This window comes from Peromyscus californicus, unplaced genomic scaffold, assembly GCF_007827085.1.
Source record: "Peromyscus californicus insignis strain IS unplaced genomic scaffold, ASM782708v3 Scaffold_16__1_contigs__length_79575227, whole genome shotgun sequence".
Lineage (NCBI taxonomy): Eukaryota > Metazoa > Chordata > Mammalia > Rodentia > Cricetidae > Peromyscus > Peromyscus californicus.
In genome coordinates, this window is record NW_026294458.1 from 43,752,157 (window position 1) to 43,759,724 (window position 7,568).

The 7,568-nt window shown below is 37.4% G+C and overlaps 1 pseudogene; it reads left to right on the forward strand.

Moving 5' to 3' along the window:
* The first annotated feature begins 2,895 nt into the window (after nt 1-2,895).
* Nucleotides 2,896-3,749, forward strand: LOC128111435 (E3 ubiquitin-protein ligase CHIP-like; annotated as a pseudogene).
* Nucleotides 3,750-7,568: the final 3,819 nt, after the last annotated feature.

Sequence of the window (7,568 nt, forward strand, 5' to 3'; positions counted from 1 at the left end):
TTTGAAGTAGTCCAATTCAAGGACACTCATAATAGAAAAGTGATTTCCAGTAGTTCATTGGGAAAACTAGAATGGAGAAGAATGTTTTTTTTTTACAATATATTTGGATCAGGTTTTCCCCCTTACCCTTATCTTCCCACCTCCCTTACCACCCAACTTCATTCTCTGTCTCTCTGTCTCTGTCTCTGTCTATGTCCCTCTCTCTCTCTCTCTCTCTCTCTCTCTCTCTCTCTCTCTCTCTCTCTCTCTCTCTCTCTCTCTCTCTCTCTCTCCTCTCAAAAGAAAACATATAAAAGAAAGAATTTTTAAGGTGTGTTGCCTGAATTCTGCAAGATAAAAGAGTTCTGGAGTTAATGGTGAAGATAGATGCAAAGATAGCTTCTTTGACTTTGGGGCTGGAGAGATGGTCCAGGTCCTAAGAACACTTACTGCTTTAGTAGAGTACCCAGAGATTCCCTTCCCAGCATCCACACTGTGTATGGAGTTACCTTCTGTAACTCCAATTCTGGTGGGAACAATTCACTCTTCTGACCTCTCAAGCTCTATATTCACATACATAGTGCAGAGACAGAGGTAGACAAAAATTCCTAAACACATAGAACAACTAAATTTAAAAAAATAACTAATTAATCCAATTTTACTTTTTGTTACTCCTTGTCTATAAATACCAGTAATGGACTTTGATTCTATATGTCAACTCTAAGATGCTATAAACTATACTGAATCATGGTTTTGCATTGTTCTAAGAGAAGAATTGCCAGTTTATTTATTGATTATATCATGCTAATTTGCCACTGATGGTTTGCTAATTTCACAGTTTAAAAAGTGAAAGAAAATATGCATGCATGTAATTGCAAACCCCAACTTGACCCAGAATTCATTAGGGTTAGAGTATGTGAACTAATTTTCTGAAGTATTTTCAAAGAATTTCTTTTTTTTTTTTTTTTGAGACAGGGTTTCTCTGTGCAGTTTTGTGCCATTCCTGGAACTCGACCAGGCTGGCCTCAAACTCACAGAGATCCGCCTCTCTCTGCCTCCCGAGTGCTAGGATTAAAGGCGTGCGCCACCACTGCCCGGCTCAAAGAATTTCTTATTATCACACTATCAAGACCTGTTCATCTAACTTAGTAACTGCTTGGCAACAACAAAGAATTCTCCAAAAATTTCAAGAAAAAAAAATGCTTTCATTCCTATGACAAATATAGTGTCTGCGATACAATCAATATGACACTATGCCCAAGAAACATGAAGTTAACAACTAGATCATGTCAGATTTTTACCTGGAATTGGTTTTGTGTGTGTGTGTGTGTGTGTGTGTGTGTGTGTGTGTGTGTGTGTGTGTGAGAGAGAGAGACAGAGAGAGAGACAGAGAGAGAGACAGAGACAGAGACAGAGACAGAGAGAGACAGAGACAGAGACAGAGAGACACACAGAGACACACAGAGAGAGAGAGAGAGACTTGCATTGTTTTTTCAGCCTGTTTCTTAATCTTCTTACTCACAGATGATACTCCTGAAAAAAATTTTCATATCACTATGCTCTTGTTATTTGTTTCTTCCCTTTTACAGATATGGCTACCATGTACCCAATTTCATGCCATACCTAGTTTTACAAGAAGCAAATACACAAGGAAACTTTATCATCCCTATTCACATTTACAAAGGAACAATACATGTAATTTGGTATCATTTCAAACTTACAGGAAAAGAAGAGTAAGACCAATGTGTTACAAAGCGTAGAACTTAACTTACTTGTAATCTTTGTGTTTAAAATGTAAAGATAGACAATATTTGACTTTGAAAAGGACAAAAATTTATGGGATGTATAATAAATATTTCAAGTATTACAGAAGAGCATTTATAATTGAAAAAAACCCTGAAATTTGTATATATCCACAAAAGATGGCTGTTGTCAATTTAATCTTAAGGAACAAGTAAACTATATGCACCAAATTTTAAAAATGGAATATAATCTTAAGCTACAGAGTAGAAAATAGTTGCCTTTTTGTGATGATATTGTGTTCCCCAAAATATTGTGCACCCTAATAAACTTATCTGGGGTCAGAGAACAGAACAACCACTAGATATAGAGGCCAGAAAATGGTGGCACACACACCTTTAATCCTAGCATTCTGAAGGCAGAGATCCTTCTCGATCTCTGTGAGTTCAAAGCCACACTGGAAACAGCCAGGCATGGTGACTCAAGCCTTTAATCCCAGGAAGTGATGACAGAAAGCAGAAAGGTATATAAGGGGTGAAAACCAGTAACTAGAGCCTGGTTAAGCTTTTAGGCTTTAGAGTAGCAGTTCAGCTGAGATCCATTCGGATATGAGGACACAGAGGCTTCCAGTCTGAGGAAACAGGATCAGCTGAGGAATTGGCCAAGTGAGGTGGCTGTGGCTTGTTCTGCTTCTCTGATCTTCCAGCATTCACCCTACCTGGCTTCAGGTTTGATTTTATTAATAAGACCTTTTAAGATTTGTGCTATACCTTTTGTGTGTAGTCATTGACTAGGAGAAAGGATAGGTTAAATTTCCTGAATGCTGCCAGGCAGTGGTGCCACACACCCTTAATCCCAGCACTCTGAGGCAGAGGCAGAGGAATCTCTGAGTTTGAGGCCAGTATGGTCCAAACAGCCAGTGCTACACAGCAAAACCTTGTTTCAAAAACAAAATCTTGAATGCTGTAATAATACACAGTCCATTATAAAGAAACCTCTACAAATGAAAGCATAAAATAAGATATCAGAAATAACATAAAATTGAAACTAAGTGTAGTTAAATATTAAAATTATGTTTATACTCTTTGACATATATTGTATTTAAAAGTAAGTCAAGGCCAATCACTGAGGAGGATGTGAGAGCTGGGTGGTGGTGTGCAGAACCTCAGCTATGACATGCAGTGTGATAAATGGCAAGGAAAAAAAAAGGAGGTCCAGGAGCTCTTCCTGGGCCGCAAACACCTAGCAGCAGCAGTCTGTCATGGCTCCTCCATCACCACGGTCCCACCGTGGCAGTGTAATACACCAACCAAGGCCTGTGCAGTCTGAAGCTGTAGCAACCTGAACAAGCCCTTGCTGACTGCCAGAGAGGCCTAGAAGTGGATTGGCAAATCCGTGAAGGTGCACTTCTTCCAGGAACAGTGTCAGCTAGAGATGGAGAGCTGTGATGAGGTCATCGCCAATCTGCAGCAAGCCTATAGTTTGATCAAGGAACAGGGACACAATTTAGAAGATGCTATTCCTAGTGCCCTTCCCGTTGTTCAAGAAGCAAGTCTGGGACAGTACTGAGGAATGGAAAATCCTCTGGGAGAGAGAACTGCACTCCTATCTGACCAGGTTCACCGCTGCATAGCTAGAGGGAACTGGAAGAGTGTCAGCCAGAACCACAAGGTGGGGTTGTGGGGTGATGTGAAGGCCATGTCCCGGCCGAGCAGGCCTGCATAGAGGCCAAGCATGATACATACATGGCAGACTTGGATGAGTTCTTCTCTCAGGTGGACTAGAAGAGAAGGAAGGGAGCTATCCCTGGCTACTTGTGTGGGAATATCATGTTTGAGCTAATGTGGGAACCTTATACCGCATCCAGTGGTAGCAGATATTACCAAAAGGACACTGAGGAGTCCCTGCAGCATATGGGTCACTTTGCCTCTGTGACCAAGAGTCCTCTGACACAGAAACAGCTCATCCCACACATGGCAATGTGGGATGACTTCCTAATCATTGATGCATTCATATCAGAGAACAACTAGGTAGAATACTATGCCTTTCCCACGAGGGTCTGGGGAAGAAGCTCCAGTTCCTGTATGTAGTTCTTGTCCTGGGGCTTGCCCCTGTCCGCCATGCTGATTGATACTTAGCTGATCCTTACTCAGCATACCTATTACTGAGACATGAGCCTTCCCTGTTCCCGGTTCTGGGCTGGAAAGTGGGTGAGGTTCGCCTGAGATTGCTTCTGCTGCCGCTGTCCTGTAATGAAGTCTGTGAGCACTAATAAATAAAAAAGTAAACAAATAATGAAATTGATTCAAAGGATGAATCACACACAATAAAATGTATATAAAGAAATACATATGAAAATTTAAATTTATAGAAAACATGGCAGAAAAATAATTATAATTATAATGCCTTATGTGGAATATTCTATAGCTATTAAAATCTCCTTTTAAATAATTAAGGGATTATGTGTGCACATATATTAAATGACTAGTAATAAACAGTCTACGAAATATTAATATGTAGATACTAGAATCCTCAAAAATTATGAAATTCAATGTGGATTATGTAAAATTATAATAAGGCATGGAACAGATTATTAAGAATAGCTATGTGTCTTCTTAGCATATTACTGATGATTAAATTTATTTTCTTACAGTTTTAAGTTAGCATATTTTCTTTTGTTATTATCTATTTTTATTTATGTGCATGTTTGTGTATGCTCCTGTGTGCTGGTTCCTGTGGAGGCCAGAATGGGTTGTTGGGTTCCCTGGAGATGGGGGAAGAGGTGGCTGTGAGATATCTAATGTGAGTGCACTAGGAACTAAGTATATTTTCTCTGTGAGTCCCGCAAGTGTTTGTAACCACTGAGCTGTCAGTCCACCCCTAGTTTTGATATTTTCTAAGTTAACTTTTCTGGATTGGAAACATTAATAGAAAATCATTAATTGTAAAACAGGACATCAAAATGCAAAATTCCACCTAAAATTTTAATACCTAAACTTTCCTCTCTTTTGTTAAATAAAAAAAAAAAAAAAACAAGAAAGGAGTGAAAGTAGAATTTTCACATTTGGCTTATAACCTATGAACTAATCAGGGAATTAACTCAAAGAATACTGGTTTCATAGCTGAACAGCTAAAGCAACGAACATGGTAAAACCCACAGACACATATTAATTGAAACTACTATCTAAAGGCTGGAAAGAATCAGCTACAATACATTGATATCTCCAACATTCTTCCATTAGAAAAATATTAATTCTGAGAAGACAACCAACATACTTTAGAAAACAAAATAAAACAGAATATTTCTTAAGTGTTGCTCATGCGTTTCTAAGCAGTAGCTGATTTTAGTCATGTACATATGTTTGGAGGAATCCACACTGTTCTCAGAGAATGACTCAATGTATAAAGTTCCAGCAATATAATAGCATAATTCACTTCCCATTCTGGCATACTCTTTACTTTCAAGTAGGTAGAGCACACATTAGTGTTAACCTGAAAACCAAGGAAAACACATTTCATGATTAATTAGTCCCTGTCATAGGCTCAGTAAAATAAGGAGGCTGAGATAATGCCTGACAGAAGAGATAAACATGGGTGTGCATAAATTTTCTCTCACTTGATTTAATGGCTTAAGCTGAACATTTAACATCGAAATGAATATTACACTAATATATGTGTCTATCATTCTCTTAGCCAGTGCAGCAGCATCACACCCTGAATGTGCACTGACATTGCTTAATTAAATTTAATTTGCTTTAATACAAATAATAATATACTTTCTTCATCCTGAAAAGTTGCAGCTGCTGACAGGAAATACCAGTTTTTGTGGTATTGAATAAATGTGTATTTCTTTGTTTGTGACTTGTTGCCTGGACATACTTTCGTAATTAATCTGACCTATAACAAATAGAAAAGAAGGAATTTTGACAATGACTGCATGGTGAGATTTTAACACTGAGAACCTTAAAGTCAACTCATCCATAGTCTCCATTTTTAGCAAAACAAACTGAAGAGTAATATGTAATGAGTACATCTTAAAACCTGGGTGATTGTTACATAAATAAATTGCTAACACTGTGAATCCTGGCATTGATGAGAAAGTTGCCTTCTGAATGTTATAGCAACAGATTTCTTCAAGGTTGGCCCTGTCAATACTCTATCAAGGAAGGGAGAGGGTGTCATAGAGCATACCTTTCCATGAGGAACCACAAAAAACTAATGAACTTGATTCAAACTAGAGCCATCTGGGTAATAGGAACCTCAATGGAGAAATTTGTTCCATCAATCTGGCCTCCAGGCAAGTCTTTGAATGATTTTCTTAATTAATGACCAATTTGTGATGGCCCAGCCTACTGTGAGTGATGTCACATCTGGACAGTTGGTCTTGGGTTGTATAAGAAAGAAAACTGAGCAAGCTAAGTCTGCAGGGCAGTAAACGACACTCTTCCATGCAAAGCTTCACTTCCTGCCTCCAGGTTCCAGCCTTGAGACCCCACACACACATAGAAAAGTTCATGCTTCTGCAAATAAATTCCCATCTTGCTACTGTAGACAACTCTAATGAAGTTCATTGGGCCACAAGAACTAAAAAAAAAAAAAAAATGCAAAAAGTAGAAGAGAGCTAGCTGGTGAGAAGAAGGTTATCAATGTGTGGGAGAAAAGAGAGGACAGCAGGTGGGTATGATAAAGACATCTGACACCCAAGAAAAATACCATATTTTAACCTGTATTTATATATTATTAGCATATGTTAATTAAAAAGCAGAGTCAAAACCAGCCACATTTTATTAAGTTGATGGTGGGAAAATACATTTGACACAGTATCGTAGTTTCTTTTGTGTTTTTTGAAACTATATTGGTACAAACCTGAGAACCACATGTAGAGGGGGCCTTAGCTACAAATAAGGAACTATGTTTTATTGAGTTGTAAGGAGACAGAGATATGAGCTTTGATAAATTGACAAGTTAGACAAATTAAAATTGTTTTAGGTGAGTTAGAAAAGAAAATGAAATATTAGTAGGCTAAAAATTTAAAGTCTACAAAATGTCAGTACATGAATAAACATGTAAAGGTTAAAGATTACAATATTTAATGAAATTAAAACAGTAATAAGGAAACAGTAATGTTTATGAAACAGAATATGAATACTTGCAAATTTTTACAGCAAACATTTAATTTTACTCTCTTTTCTTTTTTCTAGCAGCCTTGATAAAACTACACAATATTTTTTCAGAATTTAATACAGTATCATTTTTAAATGTTTCTAGATATTAAAAGCAATTGTATTTTTACAAGTATGGTACTGTATTTATATATCTCTGTTCAGGTAACTGTGAACATATAGTATAGGAGAAAGTTTTGCATTAATTACTTTTCCTGTTGCTGTAGCACACCAAAAAGCAATTTGAGTAAAGGGGGATTGATTTCCATTCACCATTGAAAGGAGGGACAGAACATGGTTGGAAGGCATGACAGTATGAACATGATTTGCCTGGTCTCATCTCATCCATCCTCTGTAAGAAGGGAGTCCAAGAAAGCTTTGCTCACAGTATTGGAATAGTTTGTCTTTCTTTCACCTAATTTAAGGCACGCCATTGAACAATGTGTTTCAGAGGGTGAAAATTGTCCATATTAAATTCAAGTGCTGAAAGCAGAGAAAACAAACATAATGCCAGCACTTATAGATTACTTTATTTCCTTAGTCATTATTTGCTGACAATCCTGGGGAAGAAAAAAAATGAATTCTTAAAATATATAACATGCCCCCAAATAGAAGAAATTATAATTCTTTTCACATTAATTCAGAAAAAATAGAATGGGGTACCAAATCATTACCTTTGATGAGCAA